General features: G+C 50.9%; 1 long non-coding RNA gene across 2 annotated transcripts; it reads left to right on the top strand.

The window, feature by feature from the left end:
- The first annotated feature begins 905 nt into the window (after positions 1-905).
- Positions 906-5,730, top strand: LOC132019751 (uncharacterized). Of its 2 annotated transcripts, XR_009404844.1 has the most exons (3): positions 906-1,158; positions 1,324-1,371; positions 5,411-5,730. It is a non-coding gene; the product is annotated as an uncharacterized LOC132019751 (long non-coding RNA). The 2 variants fall into 2 exon arrangements; XR_009404843.1 differs by lacking the exon at positions 1,324-1,371.
- Positions 5,731-23,066: the final 17,336 nt, after the last annotated feature.

Here is a 23,066-nt window from a genome sequence, read left to right as displayed (position 1 = left end):
TTGGGTCTCTAGGTCCCCAATTTCTCCCGCCCTCCCCAGTTTCAGAAGCAATCCTTCCATCTCTGCCAGCTGCCACCTTAGTCCCCAAATTCAGCGAAGGAAAGCTCCTGGGACCCACTTAACTGACAGACGTCCTGACCCAGCCCCAATTCCTCCGAGGGAGGGCAGATTAGTATCAGCCTGCAGGGGAAGGGGGATGGAGTCAGGAGGAGAGAGAGACACACACACACACAGAGACTGAGAGAGGGAGAGACAGATTGTCCTCAGGCTGAAGGGCACGTACCCCTCCTGAGCCCAGCTCACCTGCTCCTGCTCCAGACCGACTCCTCTTGATTTTTATCCATTCAAAAGTTTGTTCACCCTCAAACTGTCTCAGGAGGGGCGCAAACTCGGCAGTGGCGTGAGAATGGTGCCCCTGAGGGCGCAGGCGCCTGATCCAGAGCGAGCCCCAGGGAAGCACCTTCCTCAAAGTGTGGGCCGAAGCTGTGATCCGTAAAGAGGACATTCAAGCGCCCGGCACAAGGGGGCCGGGCTGCTAGCCCCGGGACCGCCGGGACTCGGCGGGCGTTCTAAGAGGGTGTGGCCAGCCTGGCCGACCCGGCCGGGGGCAACTGGGAGGAGAGGGCCCTAGGTCCATGGCAGTGTTTGTCCGCTTCCTCCAGTTTGTGCCCTCCTGGGTGTGTCCCAGCCAACAACATTCTCTCAACCCCTTCTGGGGCGGCCACTCAGGCCCGGGACAAGGGAGGAAAAGGAGGGTGAGGGGGCGAAGAGACCCCCCTCTTTAGCCCCTCCCCAACCCCCGCGCCACCGGTCCCCCCCCCCTTTCCTGCCCAGAGCCAAGGGACAGACAGAGAATTGCAACTAGAAATTCGATCGATTGGTACGAGGGACCACGTGGTCCAGGGTTGGCCAATGACCAGGACGCCCGGGATGAGCTAATAATGGAAGCAATTTGTAACTTTCAGTAGCTCTCTAGGCCTGGGTACAGGAGGGAGGGAGATGCGCGGAGGTGGGGAGGTGGGTACCCCCAGTCCTTCTACTCTCCTCTTTCGTACAGGGGCACCCGGATTCCCTCTTTCTCTTTTCACCTAACACGCACGCAGACACTCACTGTGTCCCGCGCCCACCTCGGTCTAGCGGCCACTGCTCCAGAAAAAGGTAAGCGGGTCTTCCTCCCCTGAAACATCCCCTCCCCCATCCTATCTGGCACCTGCAAGCAACGTCCCTCTTCCTGCCCCATTAGGCAATTTAAATCCGGTTTTGTTTTTCTCTTAGTTGAAAGGAAGCAATCCTTTTATTTATTTTTTGTATAATCTATTTCAGATTTGGGGGAAGATTAAATTCAGATTAATACACTTTTCTGGAGGAAGGGTGAGTGGTACTTTTTAGATCCGTTTTATATTTTCTTCTTCTGGGGAGAAGCATTCTACTTATGGAGAGTTAACTTTTCTTTGGGAATGAGTTACACCTTCTGTTTTTGCAAGTTTCACTTCTCTAAAGATGTCAGTTTCCCACCTTTCTCCATTCCATCTTCCAATTTCAGTTTTTACAAATAATCAGTTAGCAGATTTCAATTTTCTTTCTTTCTTTTTTTCCTTCGTCATTCATTTTTTAGCCGTTATTGACTCTCTCCATTTTTTCCCCCCTCCGTGTGAAACTGTTAAATTTGTATTCTCTTTTTGTTTGGTAAATGAATTTATTATTTGGGAAACTCTATGGGGGGTGTGAACAAGGTCTCTCTCTCTCTCTCTTTTTTTTTTTTTGGAGTTAGAACCAGCACTTTATTGTAGTGTACACACTTTTTTTTTATGCCTTATCCTCATTTTTGTTTATTTTAAACTCTTAATTTTGTTGTATCTTACCTCCTTTTAAACCCTAACTTGTTCTTTAAATTTGATCTTTTATCTGTTAAACTATTTTTAAAGTTTTTATTTTACAAACTTCACAGTCTTATATATTTTCTTAACCCTTCCCCAGCCCCCTTTGCACTCCTTTTTCCTCCATCTCAGGACTCTCACCCCCAAGGTCTACAATTCCCAGCTTCAAATTCAACTCCCCCTCCTAGCCAAGGAGGGACACCCAGGAAGAAGAAATGATCTGCTTGGGTCAAAGCCTTCAGGGTTCTAGTTCTGGGCACCTTTAGTAGGACCACCCAGCAAAATCAGGGCAAGCAGAATATATGTTTGACTTTTAGTCTGGGACTGAGCTCTTTCTCGTTGGTTTTATTCTGAGCAACTCTTTGTATACAAAGTTGGATTTTTCTTTCTCATCTTTTCCCTAAATTCTAAGGAAGTACAAGCAGAATTTTTTTTCTCTCCTAAATATAAGCTGCTAGCTCAGGATAAGTCTGTTGGTATTTTTTACTTTCTGGAAGAAGATTCCCAGAAGAAACGCAATGTTTAGTCCTCCCTTTTACCTTTAATTAAGGTGGAGGTGGCAGGGATTAGGGTACCCCATTTTGATCTCGGTTCTGACTGGACTGAACACAAAGAAGCTCGCCTGGGGGTTCCATCACACTCTGGTCAGTGAGGTCAGGCTTAGGATAGTTTGGGGGTAAATCTCAGCTCTGAGGAAATTCTTTTTTTTTTTTTTTTGTTCAACAAAACTGTGAAGTAAACTACCAAAATTGTGTGATAATGGTTTAGCCTCTTCAGAATCATTGCAAGCACAAAAATCGAAATTCCAGATTAATCTCTTTCCAAAGATCCACCTCCTGTGATTTTGTCCATTTCTCTGAGGGAAACAGAACCCAACTCAGCAGAAGTCCAACTGCGGCTGCCCCTCCCCTCTGAGTTCTCCAGCTCCGTTGTCACATTGACATTCTGGGCACATTTGGCCCAGCCCCCTTCCCGCTTCTCCCAAGTATGAATCTAAATTACTATTAATAAGGGGCCGCTCCAAGTTAATTGGCATTAAAAGAATTCATTTCAATTTGTTAATATTAAATGAACGCTCTGCACTTTAGCTCCCTTCTTCGCCCTGGATTCCCAGATGAGTGATGGGAAGTGGGGGCAGGGGAGGAGAATGAGGGTTTTATTTCTGACCCTCCAATAGAGCCGCTGAGGTGCCTCCTCTGGGGGCTCCACATCCAGGCGCAGTGGGGGTCTGATTGGGGAATGTCCGATGATCTTTTTTTTTTTTTCTGGTGAAATTTATCTGATTCAGTGGGAACTGTGGGAGAGGGCAGAGGAACTGAGGAGAGCTGAGGGAGAGGGACGGAAAGGTTTGTAGGTCTTAGTGGGGGAGAGGCAGGGACTGTGGGGCGCATAGCAGGGGGAGGTGGGAAGGGAAAGGGACAGAAGTGAATGGGAGTGGTTGTGGGTTGTGGGGGTAAAGCAGATTTGTGAAGGAAGGTGCTAAAACCTATCTAGAGAAGGAGGAGCTGGAGGCGAGGGTGAGAGATGTGAGGCAATACAGGTATGGGATCTGAAGCTATCTAGCTGTGGGACTTTAGGTGAGTTGACTAAAACTTTTTTCTGTCTTAAATTTCTTGATCTGTAAAATGAGAATAATATTTACAGTAGCCATCTCAGGGCGTTGTTTGGGATTAAATGAGATACAGGTGTTATGTTTTCCACAGTACTTGGCACATAGAAACTACAAGTGAATTCCCTTATTCCAGCAGAGCCGTTAAGAACATGGTTTCTGGAATCCCACTGTCTGGTTTTGAATCTCAGCCCTGCCTTAGGCTAGCTGTATAACCTTAGGCAAGTTACTTCACCTCTCCAGAGGACAGTTTCCTCATCTGCAAAACGGAATTAATGGTCCCGGCCCGTAGGCTGTTGTACAGACTGAGTGTGTGTGTGTGAAGTGTCTAGAACGATGTCAGTGGAGTGGGAAGAACAGTAAAAGCATTTGTTATTGATGTTGCTTTGCCGATCCGGGAAAGTTGGAGATAGAAGCATGGAACCTCTTAGAGGTTAAGAGCTCCATGGATTCTCTAAGACCCTGATCAGATCAACCCACTCACCCCCATCCCTGAATGTGTCTAACAACTGGGGTGTATGTGGTGAGGGTAGGAGAGTAGGGGCCCTGGGGGGGCTTGTGTATGTGGTGAGAGTAGTGAGACCGTGGGGGCTGGGGTGCCTGAGTTCTTTCTTGGCCTCTGCTGTGGCTCTTGGGTTGGCGGTTCTGTTCAGTGCCCACAGATTTCAAGGGGAAGTCCCTTCTACCCTCCCCTGCCCCAAACCCTGAGAAAGACTTGGTGGGGGAATTACTTTCTTGGTCTAATACCTCCCTTTGGCAGAGAGTCAGTCCCTGGAGTGTGGGCTGGGGGATGTGATGGATAGCAGAGGAGACTGACATTTCTTAAATCCCCGAGAGCTATGTACCAGCCCCCACATATCCAAACCCCTCCAGAGGGACCCAAAGAGACGTGACTTTGCTGAAGTCATAAAGTCAGAAATTGGCAAAGTTGGAATCTGAACTCTGATCTGCCCGATGAGCAGTCTGAACCCCCTAACATTGCTACACATTTCCTGAAGTTTGGGGGGGGTGGGGAGTGACCTGGAGGTAGAGGCAGGACACATGGAAAGTGGTGGAAAGGTGGAAGCCAGGATGGTGGAGCAGTCAGCAGAGGGTGGTGGGGAGTGAGGGCCCGCGTTGGGAAGGGGCTGAGTGGGAATGTTTTCATCAGGCAAGACTTGCTGGAGGTGGAAAGCATAGACCAAGATTCAGGTGGGAAGGGGGTGAGGCTGGGAGGTAAAGAAGAGGGAGGGAGTGGTATACTGGTCAGGCAGGGGAGGGAGGAGAGGCCATGCAAATGGTGGGTGAGGCCTGGCTACAGGGCCAGGTCTGCTCTGCTGGAGCCAAATAAAATCACCATGTCTTGAAGGCCTCCTCTGTGCCCGGTACAGACATTATAGACAGGTGTATCCTGTGTGATGCTCTCAACAACCCTGACAAGTAAGCTTCTCATTCCTATTTCTAAAAGAGTCAGTTGCAGCTCAGATAGCTTCCCCATTTCAGGTCACGCCTTTAGTAGCTGGATGTGCCTGAGCTGCCTGCACAGCATGGCCTCCTGGCCCAGGTCTTGCCTTCCATTCCTACTGCACCCCCACATTTGCAGTCACACGTAGTGACGGAGAACAGGCGGTGGAGAGTGGACCAAGACCATGTGAAAGGAGCGGGTGGGCAGTGGGGGCAGAAGCTCATCTCACATCTTTGTGAAGAAGATGGACAGGAGGGTATCCTCTCCTGAGCAAGGCCTCCAAGTCACTGTCCTGTGACTGCTACTCATGGAAGGATGGCCACTGGGGATCACACAGACCTCATGGGGATCCCATTGCTTTCTGGACCTTGGTCTCTATTTCCCCTCCTTTGAGAGGGAAAAGGGAAAGGGTGGTACAGGTGTGGGTCTGAGCCCTGGGTTAGGACTGTCAGTGGTTCAACAAAATCCCTTCTCTCCTAGTTGAATGAGAGCCTCCCATCTGGACACCCCATTTCCCAGATGCCCTGGCTTCCAGATGTAGCCACAGGGGAATGAGAGCCAAGTAATGTCTTGAGAGCCTGAAGACACTGGGTAAGCTCCTCTTTCCATGAGCTGGACCAAGTTCACCTGAGACAGCGCTTTGACCACGCAGCCAGCAGAGGAGGAATCCCTGGGAGAGAGCTGAGCAACGATACGGAAGGAAGCCACGTCTCTGATTGACAAGGTGGAGCAGAGCGGCCCACGGTCAGGAACTACTCCATCTTGACTGTTACATGAGAAATAAACTTGGTTTCTGTGTGCGACTGTGTTTGGGGGCCTTTGTTCTGATAATGTTGCCTTCGTCCTTCCTAATGTACTTTCCTACACCAGCTTTGTCAGTTCCTGATCTCCCCTTGTCCCCGCCCCCCCACAGGATCACATAGGACCATAGACTGGTTCTAATAGCGACATTAATGATTGCCAGATATTAGGCATGTTGGTTCAGATGATTGGCATGATAGCCGTCTGAGATAGGGATCACTATTATTCTAATTTACAAAAGAGGAAACTAAAAAAAAAAAAAAAAAGAGGAAACTGAGGCCCGAAGGGGTTATGTGATGTGCCTGTGGACACGCAGAGAGCAGTCAAACTGTGGTCCCAACCCTGGAGTGTGCAGAGCCTGAGCTCTCTATTATGAGCCAAGTCTGCTCCTGCAGAAGTAGAAGGAGGAGATTTTGGAGATCCTCTCATGCTTGGCCAAACCCCGTCATAGTTCTCACAGGGCCCTGGGCATCTCTCATCCCCACCCTCCCTTCGACCCAAGAAACTCACTGGACATCCATGTTAGAGGCAGGTTGTTGCTTTAGATTGTATTTGAAAAAAGGGCCATATCACTAATACCAGCTTTAACCCCCTGATAAGTGTAATCCTTCCCCCCTTTTATTAGAGATGAGGCTCAGAGAGAGGAAATGACTTGCTTAAGGTGCCTACTTAGTTCTTCTGTAATTTTCTGAATCCAAGATGAATTATCTTCCCACTGTATCAGCTGCCTCAACACGCAGCAGGGACAGAAACCAGGCAGGGGCCCTCTCTCTCATCTGATAATGCTTCAGGATACCTAAGCCATGTTTCCCTAATGTCCTCCGTGCCCCTCCCGTTGGATATCTGCCTCCAAGAGCCGCCTCCCTGGGCCTGTACCTTTTCTCCTGCCGCCTCCTCACCCAGATGGTCAAACATGCAGAGGGAGAGGAGAGCAGGGGCCAGAGCCAAGATCCCAGACTCCTTCAAGTCTTTCCACATTTGTATCTCCCTCCTCCCCCCTAGGCCCCTTCTGAGGAGCCCACCAGGGAGGAGAAGGGGGAAAAGTCTCATAAATTTCCCCTATTTATACAAGAAGACAGAATGTTTCTTGTGCCAGAAAAAACACAGAGAGGGAGCTGTCAGGGGAGAAGAGACCCAGCCCCGTAGCTTCTGGGGCCAATTTATCTTCCCAAGTCATGGCTTGGGGGTTACCCTAACACTGCCTATGTGACTTGCAGGCTCTGGCTTGGGGGGTAGGCAGCCAGGACCGACAGTCCTTGGCCTTTGTTTCTGACCACAACCCTCCTGCTCTCTCTCAAAAGCCCTTCCCCTTTCTCGTGCTCTCAACAAGTTTCTTGAGAGAGAATTCACATACCACGCAGTTCGCCGTTAAAGTGAGTCATTTGGTGGTTTGTGTGTTCACAGTTGTGTGCAACTATCAGCACAGTTCGAGAACATTTTCATTACCACAAAAAGAAATTTCATAGCTTTTAGTTATTATCCACATGTCTCCCATCTTTCCTTCCAAGCCCTAAACAACCTCTAATCTGCTTTCTGTTGCTATCGATTTTCCTGTTCTGGACGTTGATGTGAAGGGAATCACGATGTGTGGCTGATTTCACTCAGCCTGACGTCTGCAAGGGGCCATCCCTGGTGCAGAGCGGATGGACACTTCAGTGTCTCATTCATTTTTGTAGCTGACTAATATTCCATTGTGTGGCTAGGCTACATCTGGTTTGTCCACTCACCAGTTGTTGGATACTTGGGTTGTTTCCACCTTTTTGGATATTATGATTCCCCCTTTACTCTTATGTCTCTCGACAGCCTGCATCACATAGAATGAGGTCTGTGGGCAAGAAGGACTGCGTCTCACAGGTGGGAGTACCCGATACCCATGAAAGCAGGTCATGTCTTGTTTTGTGTTAATTACATGATACTAAGCTGGAATTTTCCTCCCCTCGTTAGGTTACTCAGAGGGGGCTACTCCTTCTATTTTCTAGCAATGCCTTTTTTTGTTTTTTTTTAAAGATTTTATCTATTTGAGAGAGAGATGGAGAGAGAAAGGGGAGTGCACAATCGGGGGGCAGGAAAGAGGGGGAAGAAGACGCAAAGGGAAAGAATCTCTAGATTCCAAGCTGAGCACGGAGCCCAATAAAGAACTCGATCCCACAACCCTGAGATCATGACCTGAGCCGAAACCAAGAGTTGGACACAGCTGACAGAGTCACCCAGGCCTTCCTATCAATTCCTTTTTTATCATTATTATTTTGGACACTTGCTGTACTCCTTGGCCTGGGGGACCTACCCCCTTCTCCGGGTCTTTCAAAGACACGTAAGCAGGTGAATGGATGTCTTCCCGCAGGAGAAAAGTTTCCTTGAGCCTGGTCTCCAGTGATCCTCCAGTATCTTACTGCTGCAGGAAAGTGTGTGGAGGCTCCTGGTCAGGAGAAAGTTTCAGAGGCATGACTGAGGTGGGAAGTCAGGCCTCTCACATCTACTTCCCTGCCTGACCCATTTCAGTCTTGCTCCATCCATTTCACTCTTCTGGCAAGTATCCATTAGGCATCCAGAGAACTCCTTAGACATTGCCTGCCCTTGCGGACCTGCAGTTCCAGTGGTGACGGTCCAACAAAGACAAGTGAGCAAAATCAACTTGGACAAATTCTGCAACACTTGTTGAATGAATGAACAAGTGTACACTTAGTCCTCAGGATGTTCTCTGGAAAGAATCCGTAAACGTCGGCGTCATAGATTATTCTGTGCTGCCCACCACCTTTCCTCCATCCTTCGGAAGCGGCGGTGCATGGATAATGCAAAATGTTAGCTTAAAGAGCTACCAGTTATTGGACCTGCCATATGCCAAGGGGTTTATAGATATCACTGATTTTCACCCTTTTCATTAGGTAAAATTATCCCCATTTTGAGGATGAGAAAGACTGAGACTGGAAGAGGTTAAGCAACTATTTGGAATTGCACAGGCAGCCGTAAGTGGCGCAACGTTTGTACTGGACTCTGGGATATGTATTTGTTTTCATTCCAGCTCTGTATGACCAAGACAAATACCTCTCTTTCTGAGGCCCTGGCACAGAGGAACTGGCCACCCTCCCCTGTCCTGTCCCTGCTCGGCCTGTACCTTCCTGCTCACAGGAAAGCAGGCCAAGATGGAGGTGTCAGCCCCTCTCTGATTGCTTATGTCTGTGGGCTGTACTTGCTGTGTGGGTGGGAAGGGAAGAACCAGCCTTTTCCACCCAGCCCTGGCTATGTGGGAGGGACCCATGAGAGGCCTGGATGTTGTCAACCAAAGACTTGAACCAGCCAAAGAGCTGATGATGCCGACAAGAAGGGAACCTCAACAAGGCAGATAATCAGAAGCTGATGAGTGACAGTGCTTTCGTGTCCTTCCCTGTCTCCTGCTAAATCAGGCCACTAACGTGGTCTTGATGACAAATAACAAACTTTCACACCTTATAATTTCCCCAGGCATTAGTTCCCTTGTCGCAACAAACCTGAGAGGTATCCACGGCTGGCCTTGTTCCAGGAAAAGTGAGTTTGTGGGGCTAGAACCCAAGCGTCCGGCTCAATTTTGGGTAATGCCATTCATGCAGGGCTTACTATGGACCAGGCTCTTCGTGAAGAATTTCACAGCTGTTAACTCATCTAGTCTTCTCTACCACCATCTGAAGTACGTGTCAGTATTCCCCACATCTCTCTGAAGATAAGGAAACTGAGGCCTAGTGGTGGAGTCTTGCCCAAGGTTGCACAGCCAGCGAGAGGCAGAGCAGGGATTACGAAGCAGTCTGTGTGTAATCACCGCCCCAGGTGGGCTTGGCACGGTGACTACACTTGGGAACTCTAGTTTGTTTTTTCTGGTGAATCCCCTCCCCTTCCCCCCTGCCTCCCTCAGTCTTTATGGCCCATTGGAAAAAAGCAAGCCACAGCCGTGGCTCCCAGGGTGACAATTCTTCAGCTGTCTCCTTGGCACTGTCATTCTCGCCTCCCATCTCTTGCCAAAGGCTCCAGCCGGGAATCCCACAGACTGTTTGCCATGGATCAGGATTTCTCTGGAGAAAGAGCTCACAGGAAGGCTGCTGTATGAAATGAAGTAACTCGCCGTTTCCCTATTCCCTCATCAGGAGCAGCCAGGTGAAGTCACTGTGCATTTGGACAGGTGCTGTCGAAGCAGAGCTATCTGGGGGCTTGAGTGGTTGGTGACTGAATGGCGGCACTAAAAATCCGAGGTGCTGGGTGCTGGAAAGAAACCTTGCCGGAGTGTTGTGTGTTACTCGCTCACCAGTGTTCCCTGACGAGGGCCCAGTGTGGGCACGTGAGGGGTGAATTGGCTTGTTTGCTCATTTACTTATTATCTACTTATTTTTTCAACACATTCCCACTGTGCACCTAAAAGGGATTGAGCTAGGTATGGAGGATGGAGAAGACTAAATTCCGGCCCTACAGGGGCTCACTGTCTAGAAGGGAGGGCAGGAACAAGATGACAGTGATTTATACTGAATCCTGAAACCATAGAGTCATTTCTCCTTGCCCCTTGACATCACCACCACCCCCTGCCTCACCCCCACCCCCGGCTGCCCTCCTTGTCTCTCCCTGCGCTCAGGGGCACTTCCCACCTGGCCCAGGCAGCCCAGTGTCCATCTACCTTCTTTCTGCCTCCATTGTCACCTTTCTCCTGAGCTGGACCATTTCTGTCACACAAGGAGTCTTAAATTTCCTTCCCTGTCAGTTACTCTTTGGCCATAGGTGGGAACAGAGCTGGCCATAAAGTCGCTGTCATCAGGGGATCCTAGGTGAACAGGGTGGGTGATTTTGTTTGCCTCTGGTGTTAGCTAAGCTGCTCCAGGCCCCACATAGCTGCCCTGCGCTGACAGCCTCTACTGGGCTCCCGACCTCTTGTTTTGGGCTGGGCTTGGCCCGCAGGGGTCCTGGCAGGGAAGGAGAGAGGAACTAGCCTATTTCTTTCCCATCCCCTGCTGCCTGCCCTCTTGCCTGCCCACAGTCCTGGCCAAGGTTGTGGATCCCCTGGGATGACGGCTTTGCTGCCCACCGCCCCCCTGCCACCCTGGGGCTTTGTCAGGCTTTGGGGGCACCACTTCTGTTTCCTGTCCTTTGGGACTTCCTGGTGCCTCTCATCAGCCATTACTGGTTCCCTCAATCCTATCTATACCTTGAAGACTCTCATGTCATTAAACTCGGTTCAGTGAAGCCCTTCTGAGTGCGTCATTTGTTTCCCGCAGAGGACAAGGCACAGGCAGTTTAGAGATCGAGGTTAGCTTTATTACCCTTCTACTGCAGGGGCTCCCCAGAGGAAGAGACAGGGTTTGGAGCACTGAGTGAGGGACAGTGCTCTGCTAAGTGTTTTCATTGCAGGATCACTGACTGTGGATCCCGGGAAAGCAGAAGCAAGAGGCAGTGTGGGACGATTCTGCAGGAAGGCCATTGTCAGGCCAACTGGAAGGAAAAGGGCTGGTGCCAAGGGCCCACCTCCGCTGTCTGCTCTGCCCCCTGTCCCCTCTGGGCTCCTGAGCCCCGAATCCCTGCACATACCTTCCTGATGAGCAGTCTGTGGCTCAGAGAGGGAAGAGGGAGCATGCGGAAGCTTCCTTCTGTCTCCATCACTCTGGCAATCAAAGAGAAGCCCCACTGTGCGATCAAGGGGTTGGAGGGTGACAGACAAATCTTGGCTCGGTGGCAGCACAGCCCTGGGAATCCCACAGCCAGATCCCACAGATGTGAATCCCGGATCCACCTTTTACCAGCGGTGTGACATGGGACTTGACTGCTCTATGCCTCAGTTTCCCCATCTATAAAAACGGGGCTGATGATAACAGCAACTCCTACGTCATCAGGGTGTGGAGACAGTTAAGTGAGTCTGCGGCTGTGGGGTCCCTGAGAACAGCACTGGCACACAGTGAACACTCTGTGTAAGTGCTAAAAGGTAAAGCCTGTACCTCCACCTTCTTTTCTTCCCTCTGCCCTCTTCTTATTGTTTACCTACCCCCTGCCTTCTTTCCAAGGTCCCCAAAAGAGATGAACAACCACCAGGGAGCCCCTTGACCCATCTACTGGTCACCAAAGTCTTGAGTAAGATTTGCCTCGCCCTGCCCCGAGGTACCTCCATTTTGCAGATAGCAAGGAGCACCAGAGCCATCCAGTGGGATGACTCACTCCAGGTCCCTATGCCCAATGGGCACAGTCTCCATGTGTGCAAAATGGCCTCTTTCCCCCAGCCCCCTCAACTTCCCAGAACTGCGGGGGGCCTGGGAGCTCTTGGTAACAGCACATTAAGCCCCTGTTTGTGGGAATTTTAATTTAAACACAAATTAGAGACGCCAAATGACTCTGGCAGCCAGATAAGCCATCCCGGGAGAGCAAGAAATAAGCCAAGAGAATCAGCGAAGGTAAGGACCGAATTTAAACTACGATAGATTCCCAGAAGTCTGGAACAGGTGAGGGCCAGAGGTCTTCAAAGAAAAACCCCAGAAGCTCCACATCTCAGCCGCCCTGTCCAGGCTCCATGCCAGTCCCCTTCTCCGACATTCTCTAGATTTCCTTTGTGCAAAATTCCATCCCTCCCTGCTCCCACCTTACTCTTTCAGAGAGCTCAATTCCTTTACTTTGTCTTAGCCTCTTTCATAATCTAGTTTTCTGAGAAAGTCCTACTTGTTGTCTAACCTCAATCTGCTCTATTACAGCTAGAGCATAATATATCCTGCTAAGTGGTGGCTCAGGGAGTCTCTGTTCAGCAAGCAAGTGTCGTATAGTAGACATAGCCTGAATGCCCAAAGACCTGGATCTCCTCCTCTGGGTCTGTTTCCTCATTGGTACAATGAGCATGTGGGAGACGATTTCTAAGCTCTTGCAAGCTCTGACTTTTCACAGGAGAATCTGAGGACAAGAACACTCCTGGAAATCTCTAGCACGTCTTACAACCCAGGAATTTTCCACTCTGCTAGGTACATGTTGGTTATTTGGGAGTGGGGGAAGAAGGGAGAGCGGTCAAGCCTGTCTATTCCTTTGTGGGAAGGGTCTCCAGGCTTTGCTTCCACCCTTCCACACACAACCCAGGCCCAGGCCCAGGCCCAGAAGAGAGGCTGCCTTTCCAGTTCTGTCAAGGCCTGCTGGGCCCAGCTCTGTGGGGCTGTGGCGGCTGAGATGTTGTTACTGTCCTCTGGGGTGGAAGCGACATATGTTCCCTCTGTTAGAGCACCTGTGAGGGTGGCAGAGGGATGCCAACCCCCAAGAGGGCGGAGTTCCACCCTCTGCAGCCGACCTTGAGAAATCTTCCCCTGTCTTTCTGGGAGGCTTAAAGTGAGGGCAGAGGGGACTTGTCAGCACAGTCCCAAAGCCCCCACCAAATGGGAAGCTGTGGTCCTTCAGAGAGTTAACGAGTAGGCCTTGGCTACGCCTTGGCAAGAGGGAAGAGGGTCAAACCACTGGCAGAACTTTCAGGTTGGCTGCTAGAACAGACTATGACTCCAAGAGGTCATCCAGAAGGAAAACCCCATGGCCTTTGGTCTCAGAGGATGTCTGTGAGGCTTGGATCACTGGAAAGGGTCAGGACTGTGACCCCAAAGGCCAGTGCCAGCCTGTGACTCAGAAGGTCTCTGTGACGGGCATAGAAGGACCTTGGCATTTTTTCTGGCCCAAGGCCCTTAGACAGAGGTGGACAGCTGCCATCGGGGCCCAGGGCCCAGCTGTGTCCCCACTTTGCCCGCCTCCCCCCTCTCGTGAGCCTGGCTGCCCCTGGAGCCACAGGCCTGCCCGCCATCTGGGCAACTCAGAGGAGCGCCCACTGCCAAGGGAGTGCCAGCATTGATTTATAGCCCACAACCTTGGCAGGCTCGGCTGCTTGCCCGGAACCTCCTTTGCTCAGGAAAGAGACGGGCCTCTTAAAGGGGCAGTGCATAGGAATGCAGGAAAGCCCAGGATGTAAGCGGAGCCTCCCTGCTCAGGACTTGGGGTGACTGTCATGTCATAGGGAAACTTCTCCACTATCCCTCACACCCCTCATCAGGCACCTTTCCTTTGATGGCTTAGCCCAGCTCAAACAATTCAATTTGTTGAATGTCAGTCGCTCCTGATAGACTGAGCACTCCATGAGGGCAGGACCCAGAGCCATTGTGTTCATCCTTGTAAATGCAGTACCTGGCACAGTGCCCTGCATGGAAGAGGGGCTCAGTGAGAATCTGGCAGGCATGGGAAAGGAGAAATAAGCGAAGGACCTTGCCCATGATGTTCGAGGAGGACCATATGCCTTCCTGCCGCCCGCCATGGTTTCTAAGACCCTGCAGCACTCGTCCTGGCCCCATCACCTCTCCCTCCAGGCCCTTTCCCTTCCCCTGCTATGTCAGCTGGGACCTGAGGGCCAATCTGTTACCCAAAAGCACTTGTCTCCCTCCTTTCCTTTGGTCATGTCTCCAAAGTTCTTCACGCAATGTTCTTTTCCTCCCATTTTCCTTCCTCCAAGAAGCTTTCTCTTATTGCCTTTGGCCTCCCATCCTTATTCAGATGTTCTTTCCCCCATCACCTCTCAACACGAAAATGCCTCATTCATTCAGCAATATTTACTGAGTATATACTATATGCTAGTCACTGGGTGCTGAGAATTCATGAATGAACAGAGCCTGCTCATAATCCCTGAACCCAGGGACCCTATATTTCAAAGGGGCGAGGCAGACCAATACAAGTGGGCAAATAGGTAGGTGTAAATTGTGGCACTTGCTCTAAAGAGGGCTAAGGAAATCACAGACTGGGTGCAGTGGGGACCCATTAAATTGGGTGGTTGGTTGTTTCTCTGAGGAAGTGACATTTGGCTCAGATTTGAAGGACAAGAGAGAGCTGTGAGAAGAAAGGGGGAACAACATTCCAGAACTGGCTCAGTCGCCTGGGTGTGCATAGCAAAATCACCCAGAGGAGAGGGGTGTTCCAAACCACACACCCCCATCTCTTCCAAGTTCTGAAACTCCTAGCCCTTCAATACGTAGGTACACTGTTTAACATCCTTGGAGATACAGCAGGATGCCTGGGTGGCTCATTGGGTTAAGCATCTGCCTTTGGCTTAGGTCCTGATCCCGGGTCCTGGGATCAATCCCCATGTCAGGCTCCGTGCTCAGAAGGGGGTCTGCTTCTCCCTCTCCCACTCCCCCTGCTTGTGCTCTCTCTCACTCTTGTTCTCTGTCTCAAATAAATAAATAAAATCTTAAAAGAAAAAATAAAATCCTTGGAGATGCAGCATGGGCTTCACCGGGGAGCTGATCAGTAAAACAATGCCAGGTTCCACTCCAGAACTACTGAGTCAGAATCCTCATTTTAATGAAATGCCTAGTCACTCGTTTGCACAGTGATGTTTGAATAGCATTGATCTAGATAACGCCTCAAAGGTGGAGCTGTGTGAGGACATCATTGAAGTGAGTGTGCTGGGAGGTAGTGGTAGTGGTGGCTGAACAGTTTGGATGTGAATCTGAGCTGGGATGTGAGAGTGTGCATGGGCTTATGTGTGTGTGTGTGTGTGTGTGTGTCTCCAGCCCCAACGACTGTGAGCTCTCTGAGGCTTGACATCTCCTGGCCCTTTGCCACACCTGGGAAATACAGCCTCACCCCACTGCAACAATACCCCCACTTCTACCTGCAGCTGTAAGTCAAATAAAATCTGCCGGCCTCTGGGTGGTGGGGACACCTCAGGAGCAAGGCAAGGCGAGGAGATCCCTTGCTCCCGACCTCCGGCAATCCATTTATCTGACCTGAGTCTCATAAACGCGTCCTGATGAGCCCAATCGCTTGCTAATGGTTATGAGCTGAGACCTGGGGATTTATGGCTGAGGCCTCAGTGGCCGTGGACAGGAGCAGGGCTGTGTGCAGGAGAACAGGCTCTGCGTGGCTTCAGATCATGACAGCCCGTGCCCAGGACCGTAGCAGGGACAGCCCCACTGCCTTCTTCTGGGGCAAAGAGCATTGTTCTGGGTAGGAAGAGGTGGGTTGAAGAGAGAAAAGACTTCTGACTGCAGATGTCCCAGGGATGAAAAGTGAATGTCCAGGAAGCTGGCCCAACCTGACTGTGTGTGTGTGTGTGTGTGTGTGTGTGTGTGTTGAGGGCAGGGAAATTCACAGTGAGCACTGGAATTGGAGCCAATCAAGCAGGGGTTCAAATCCTGGATCTGTTGTTTACCAGTGTGGGACTTTGGACAAATCACTAATCTTCCTGAGCCTCGTTTTTCTCATCTGTATATGGGAATTGTAAACCCACCCTAGATAATGTTTGTGAAAGGTGCTTCATATACTAATGTGTGTATTTAAGTAGGACAAGAGACTGGGAATCTAATTCTAACTCTGCCACTAACTGTCTGGGATGATCGCCTTGGCTCTGTCACCAACGGCCACATATACAAATATTTCCTGGACCTCAGTTGCCCCGTGGGTAGTAGGAGGGGGCTAGACCTCATGTTCTGTTGGCCTCTTCCAGCTCTCCTGTTCTATGATCCAAGGAGTCCTTAAGTTGGAGAGTTGGGAGGGCGTGGGCCTCATCCTGGCCCCACAGAGTGGGTCCCTGCAGCTGTGGCCAGGGGACCAACAAGAGGTGGGGGTAGAAGTTGAGCCAGACTAGCCCCTCCCTCAAGGGTGCCTTCTTGTGAGTTCCACTCCTGGCAGGCTATTGGGCACTGTGTTTGGGAAGTCTGGGGCAAGAGGGGCAATCAGAAAGAGCCCTGCAGAGAGGTGGGGGGCCAGCTAGTTATCGATAGAAATGCCTGAACCACTCATGCTTTTTGCACAGGTAGGTCTTCAGATAACCTGTTCTGCTTCCCTCTTCTCCCCTTCTCCCACCAAAAAAAAATTATGGGCATCTATGTGGGTGTGTACATACACACCTACACACTCACACTCACACTCACAGCAAGAACTTTGAGGCTGACCTGACTGAGGGAGTAAGCCAAAGGGAATAAAGAACCACCCACCCTCGCCCCTGGAGAACCTAAGGATGCTTACACCACAGCACAGAATGGGGGGCTCAGCCATTCTCCCACCCCCTTGCTCCATTCTGGGAACATCCTGGAACCGGTTACTGTGGGAAACAAACTTGACCCCCAACCCAGCCTCATAGTTCCTGCCCCTATTCCATCCTACCCTCCCCCCATTTGCTTGCATCGAAACTCTGGAGACCTCTAGGGACCCAGGCAGCATCCAATTCAATGACATTTACTGAGCATATGTTATGTTCCTGGCACCGAGCCAGGAGCAGGGGTTATGGAGGGAAATTAAACTTGATCCCTGTTCTCAAGATGTCATAGCCTTGTAGAGGGACAGACTTGAAACCTTAATGACAACCCAATGTGCTAAGGGACAGTAGTGCGCAGGAGGGACAACAGGTAGTTCATCTTTATGGGAGAGAGAGGCATAAAAGGAAGATATTTGAGCTGCTTTCTAATTTTTTTTTTTTTTTTTGTGGAGAATTGAGAACATATGGGGTAAAGCCTGTGTCCTCGTCCCCAGGTGCACCAGTACTCTGGATGGTTTGGATGGAAGGACCGCAGTTCCCCTCATGGACAAGCGCTGGAGGGACATTGCAAGCGGAGGGGAACGCAACGCCCAGAGGCACCAAGCAGCGCTGATGTTTCCAGTTTGAGCTGGACCGGTGGGGCCAGGTGCTGGTTCCGCGGCGCGCACGTTGGCTCCAGAGCCATCTTTCGCCCATATGACTTGTCACTCTTTCGGAAACTGGAAATCTTCCGCAGAGCCGAGGGAACGAGAGCAGGTCCTTCAGAGAGCTGGGAGCAAGAAGGCCCGCGAAGGGCGCGGGGGACAGGCGCGTCCCGCACTGCTGGGCCTGGCGGGCGCAGCCGGGCCCTCCGCCCAGCGTCGGCGCGCGGCCTTAAATATTACCCCGGAGTTTTCAATTATCTCTTCTTAATGGATTTGCAGGGGCTCTTTCATCAAGCGCGGGGTGGCTGGGTGTGGGGGTGTGGGGAGCGCGCGGCGAGGGCTGGAGCTGGGAAAATGGCCCATATTTCAATATTAAAGCCCTTTACGATCGTCAGCAGCATGAAAGATGCTGCAAATAAAACGGAGCCGCCCGCGCCAGCCTCTCCATCTCGCAAGTTTTAATTAACGCTGAGGGGGAGGCGGCTGCCGGGCGGGGTCGGAGCCGGGCCAGGGGCGGATGGCAGAGCCCACAGGAGCCCGGCCCCGGGCGCGAGGCGCGGGGATGTCGCTGGGAGCCTGCGGACGCCGAGCGCGGAGGGCCGGTGCGGCTGCGGGACGTGCTCGCCGAGGGGGCGAAGGCCAAGGGGAGGGAAGAGCTTGAAAGGTTTCTGAGCGCCGGACCGGGAAAAAAGCGACGTGCGACTGCGGGCAAATGGCTCTGGTGACCGAGGAGGAGGGGCGTCAGACCGGAGGACTGAGCTCCTCACCCCAGCCCTCGTGGGGCGTCCTTCCTTCGGCCTTTTCTTCCAGCCAGCAGTCCCCCAAAACCCCCCCCCCGCCCAGCGCTGCTTCCCCCCACTACCCACCCCCGGCTCCGCAGGACTCTCCACCCTCCCCCCTCTGCTGGCATCCTGTGGCCCTTGCTTCCCGTCACCCTGCGGCTGCGGGTCCCCGCCCCTCGAGGCTCCAGCTCCGGGCGGTCTGCTTTCTCCATCACTCCCGCGGCCTTCGCGGCGACTGCACTCTCCAGGCGCGGAGCAGCGCGCACAGAAGCGCCACTGTTCTGCCTTGGCAGCGGCCTGGCCTGACAGCTTGTGCTTGAGCAGCAGACCCATCCGTCAGGCGGGAAGGATGGAGCGACGTCCGGCGGCCCGCTCTGAGGACTCCCCTGGGAGCCACCTCTGGCCTTGGCCCAGACTCCTCTCTTCCCCTCTCCACTCCCCAAACTTGCCCCAACTGCCAGTTCAGTATGTATGTCTGTCTCCACTCTCCCTTTCCCCACTTCCCCCACCTCCCTACACGCACAGCCTGGAACCGGCTGCCTGAGAGAACCTGTTCTCTTCTCATGAGTCACACTTAAAGGTCCTTCCCCCACCTACATCCGCATGACAGGGCATGAACTCAATAGCTTGAAAGAATCTGGGGATCTCAGTAGACCACAATCCAAAGCTAAGTCGACCAATTAATACCCAGGGTTTAAGCCAAGCACTTGGGGCCAACCCCATGAAGTGGAAGAATAGAAAAAATAATACAAATAAAAGACACGGTCTTCATTCCTGTGTACTTACACATACTCCATGTGTCGTGAAGTGTTTTGCAGAAGTCAAATTCTTTCCTCATTGTGCTATTAAGGAGCTTGTAAGAACCAAGATGAAAATTCTACATTAAAGCAACAAAAGGAAAATCCTCCTCTGCTCTCTTTTTGGTGCTGTATTTTGTTCTTCTTGTCAGTTTGTTATAATCACCTATCAATCCTGATTTTATTTTTTTATTTACCTACTTTTATTCCCCCTTTTTTTTTTTTTTTAAAGTGGGAGAGAAGGGTGAGGAGGAGAGGGGTAGAGAGAGGTGGGGAGAGAATCTTAAGTAGGCTCCATGCTTAGCCTGAGCTGGATCTCACAGCCCTGAGATCATGACCCTAATGGAAATCAAGAGTCAGTCACTTAGCTGACTGAGCCACCCAGGTGTCCCTCCATTCTGCTTTTAAAATAGTACATGCTTGGAGTGTTTAGAGCAGCTGACTCTCGATCTGAGGGTGATAGGTTCAAGCCCCATGTTGGAGGTAGAGTTTACTTAAATAAAATAAATTAGTGCATACTTATACAGTATGGTTAGGAAGACAGAACTCACGTTTGAACAGTATAGAACAAGCATAAACTACAAATATTGTTCGGAAATAGAATAATGGGTGAAGGGGGTGAAAATTAAAACATGCTTAGCTCAGTCAAGGAAGACTTCCTGGAGGAGAACTGGTTTGGAAGTAGAATGATGAAAAGAAAGTTCCAGAAGGGGAAACACTGGTCCCAAAGTAGGACAGATCCTGTATTTTATTTGGGGTTGAGGAACAGGTACACCTGGCTAAAACACATCTTCTCTGAAAATAGGTCAGGATGAAACAAGACTTGTGTGGGAGCAGGAAGAATTTAGAGTAGACAATGGATCTTTGATAATGTTGGGACTGAAGTGAGTGGGGAAGGGCCCTGAAGCACCCTTTCCCCCCAAAGCAGTCCTCCTGTACTTGAGATAGGCTATGGGAGAGATGTCTGGACCCAGGGACTCAGCCATTACCTTCTGTTGTACCATTAGAAGGTTCCGATATATGGTCATTGGAGGGAGAAAGGGCTCCAAAGCTTCATCCACCAGCCCTGACACAGTTGGGGGAGAAGGGAGAGAGAAGCAAAGATTCTCTGCCTTTACCCAGATTATAAGGGGAGAAACAGAGGTCTGGTCACACAAATTGACAAGTATTTATTGAGCACCAGATATGTGCCAAGCACTGTAGGAAGCCCTCAGGACCCAGAGGCAATCAGGACCTGGTCCTTGTCAACAAGGTGCTCACAGTCCTGTAGGGGAGACAATCCACTCATTCAGAGAAAGTGCCGAGCATTTATGAGGCCAGCAGAGCCGCAGGCACTCGAGATACAAGTGCAAAACAGCCTGACTCCATCCCTGGCCTCGGTGATCACGGTCTGGTGCAGAAGATAGAAACACAGCAGGCAGAGATCATTCAGAGTGAGGTATGCTCTGCTGGGCAGGGATGGTTGCCATATGCGGGTGGAGGGATGCATGGGAGAGCTGTCCACCCTATTCTGTGAAAGGGGAAGCAAGGAGGAGGCAGGAGAGGCAAAACCACCCCTACCTCAAAGGATGCAGAGACATCAGGGGCAGCATGGTCGGGGGAGCATGTTCGGGTTCAGAGTTTGTGTGCCTGGCTGGCATCCCAGCAGGAGCTGTGGGCACAGTAGGCCCAGGCCATGTTTCCTCTAGGCACAGGATGGCACTGGCCTGAGCTAATTCAGCTCTTCCAGCAGCTGCAGGGAGGGCCAGACGGTAATCCCCATAGAGCCAGACCAGGGAAGGAGGTTATCAGTTTTCCTAATTCTGCTGAGAATCTTCTGCCTTGGGGCCAGGCTGTTTGGGAAGCCTGGAGGGCAGGAGGGCTCTGTGGAGGGTCTTACTCTTTCCACATCCTCCTTACTGATAACAGTTTTGAAACAAACCAGATTTTAAATAAACAGAAACAAGTGATCTGTCTCTCTGGCTGCAGCTGCATACAAACCAGGATGAGAAAGAATTGTGCTCTCCAGAACGTTTCCACCTACCCAGTCCTAACCGGCTTCCTACACCAGCCCACCTCACCACCCCGCTGAGTGAGTCTGGAAGGATAGGGGCGAAGCAACAGAGCAGGAAAGGGCATTCGGGAGAAGAGCCTGGGCAAAGACCTAGAGGTGAGAGGACCTGTGGTCTCTTTGGGGAACCCCAGGTCCTCTGGTGTAAAGAGAAGAGGTTGGTCCAAGATGGTGACGGGCCAATTTGTCAGGCTATCGGGGTTGGGGGGGGACAGTGAGGGACCCCTGAGGTATTTTGACAAGTTTTTCTGTAATACAGAAAATAGAATAATGTCACAGTCTTGTACCCACTATCCAGACTGAAGGTTTTATTATACTATTATTAACCTTTTGTCAACTTTGCTCTAAAGTTTTAAAAATAAACAGGTCATTACAGATAAAACTGGAGCTCCCTCTCCCCCCTTCCCAGTACCATTCTCCTTCCTCCCAGATGCACCAGCATATGAATTTGGGGTTGTTCGTCCAGTCTATGTTTTCCTATTTCACCACATACATATATCCATGAATAACAAACATACCACTTCAGTGCTTTTTAAAAAGCTGTTCAACTATTATAATATAACTTGCAACTTGATTTTTTTCACTCCACATTTTTAAAAGATTTTATTTATTTGAGAGAGAGCATGTGCATGTGCATGAGAGAGAGAGAGGGAAAGAGAGAGAGAGAGAGCATGGAGAGGGTGAGGGACAGAGGGAGAAGCAGGTTTCCCACTGAGCAAGGAACCCAACTCAGAGCTTGATCCCAGGACCCTGAGACAGGATCCTGGCAGGCACTTAATGGACTGAGCCACCCAGGTGGCCCTCATGCCACACTTTTAAAAAGTCTTCATTTAAGGTTTTTGCAAAGCACTAACAAAGGTAGATCTGGGTTTTTTAGGATCTCTCTGGCTACCGAACAGAAAATTCCAGATGACAGCGGAGGGCTGAGGATGGTCAGAGTGGAAGAGGGGACTACAGATGTTCAGGAGATAGAATCCACACCAGAGGTCACTGATGGCAAGCGCGGGGTGGGGGTCGGGGGCAGGAGTTTGTGCTGTACACGCTGTTCTTCAGCACCATGAACAGGGCTTGACTTCTCAAACATGCTCCCTGGATACGTGTTGACTCAGAGAGGTGCATGGGGAGTGGGGGCGGAGGAATCCAGACTGACTCCCAGAGTCAGAGCCCAGTGAGACTGATGAGATGATGGTGCTAGTATCCAATATGAGGGTCCCAGTACAGAAGATGGATGGCAGGGAAAGATGAATGAGAAGCTATCTTTCTGGGCCACAGAAAAGGGGGCCGCATTACACAGGATGGGTAGATGGCAGGGAGAAGACCAGACTTCCAGCTCTCAGGATTGAAGGCTATGAAGGATTTGGAGGGACGCAGAGATCGGGGGCAAAGGGAAAGGTTCAGTCCTGCTAGGGGCATGGCAATAGTTGAAACCCAAATTCAAACTCCAGTTTCCTCAGAACATCAGGAGGCTAGCGCCCAGCTTCTGCATTACCCACAACGACTGCCTTGTTGCCCTTTGTGTGGTGGGTACCTGTAGCCCATTAGCGGAGGCAGAGGAGAAGGAAGAAGGTGTAATAAGTGATTCTAGAATCATAAAGACCTTGTCAGATGCCCACACTCCCAACTTTGCTCCCACTCCATATTCATCAATAAGATGGACGGGCAGGGTGCTCACAATTGCTTCCTAGGGACTTATTCTTGACCAAATCCAATCTCTCTATTCAGGGAAGGATGTGAAATATAGCCTGCTTTCCTGCTTTCAAAACCCAGAGTTCTGGTCACCACCTCGAAAGGCTGCCCTCTACAAAGCCACTACTTCCCCCTTCCCCCTTCACCCCATCACCCCCTGCCCAGGCCCAGGCACCACCCACCCTCCCCTGCCAATTCATCTTTAAATAGCCCCCCATTTGTCTTGTCCTTCTCTTCCTCTGACATACTTTCCTCCCCTAGAAGACTTCCCAAGCCCACCCTTCCTTGTACCCCAGCACTCAATTCCTGTTCCATCTTCATCCATCTTTGTCCATCTGTCCAGTCCTCATCTGAGACTTCCATAGCTTGGCCTCAGAGTTCTTTGGGTCCCG

Source organism: Mustela nigripes, chromosome 6, assembly GCF_022355385.1.
Source record: "Mustela nigripes isolate SB6536 chromosome 6, MUSNIG.SB6536, whole genome shotgun sequence".
Taxonomy (NCBI): Eukaryota; Metazoa; Chordata; class Mammalia; order Carnivora; family Mustelidae; genus Mustela; species Mustela nigripes.
This window is presented reverse-complemented; position numbering and strand designations above follow the sequence as displayed.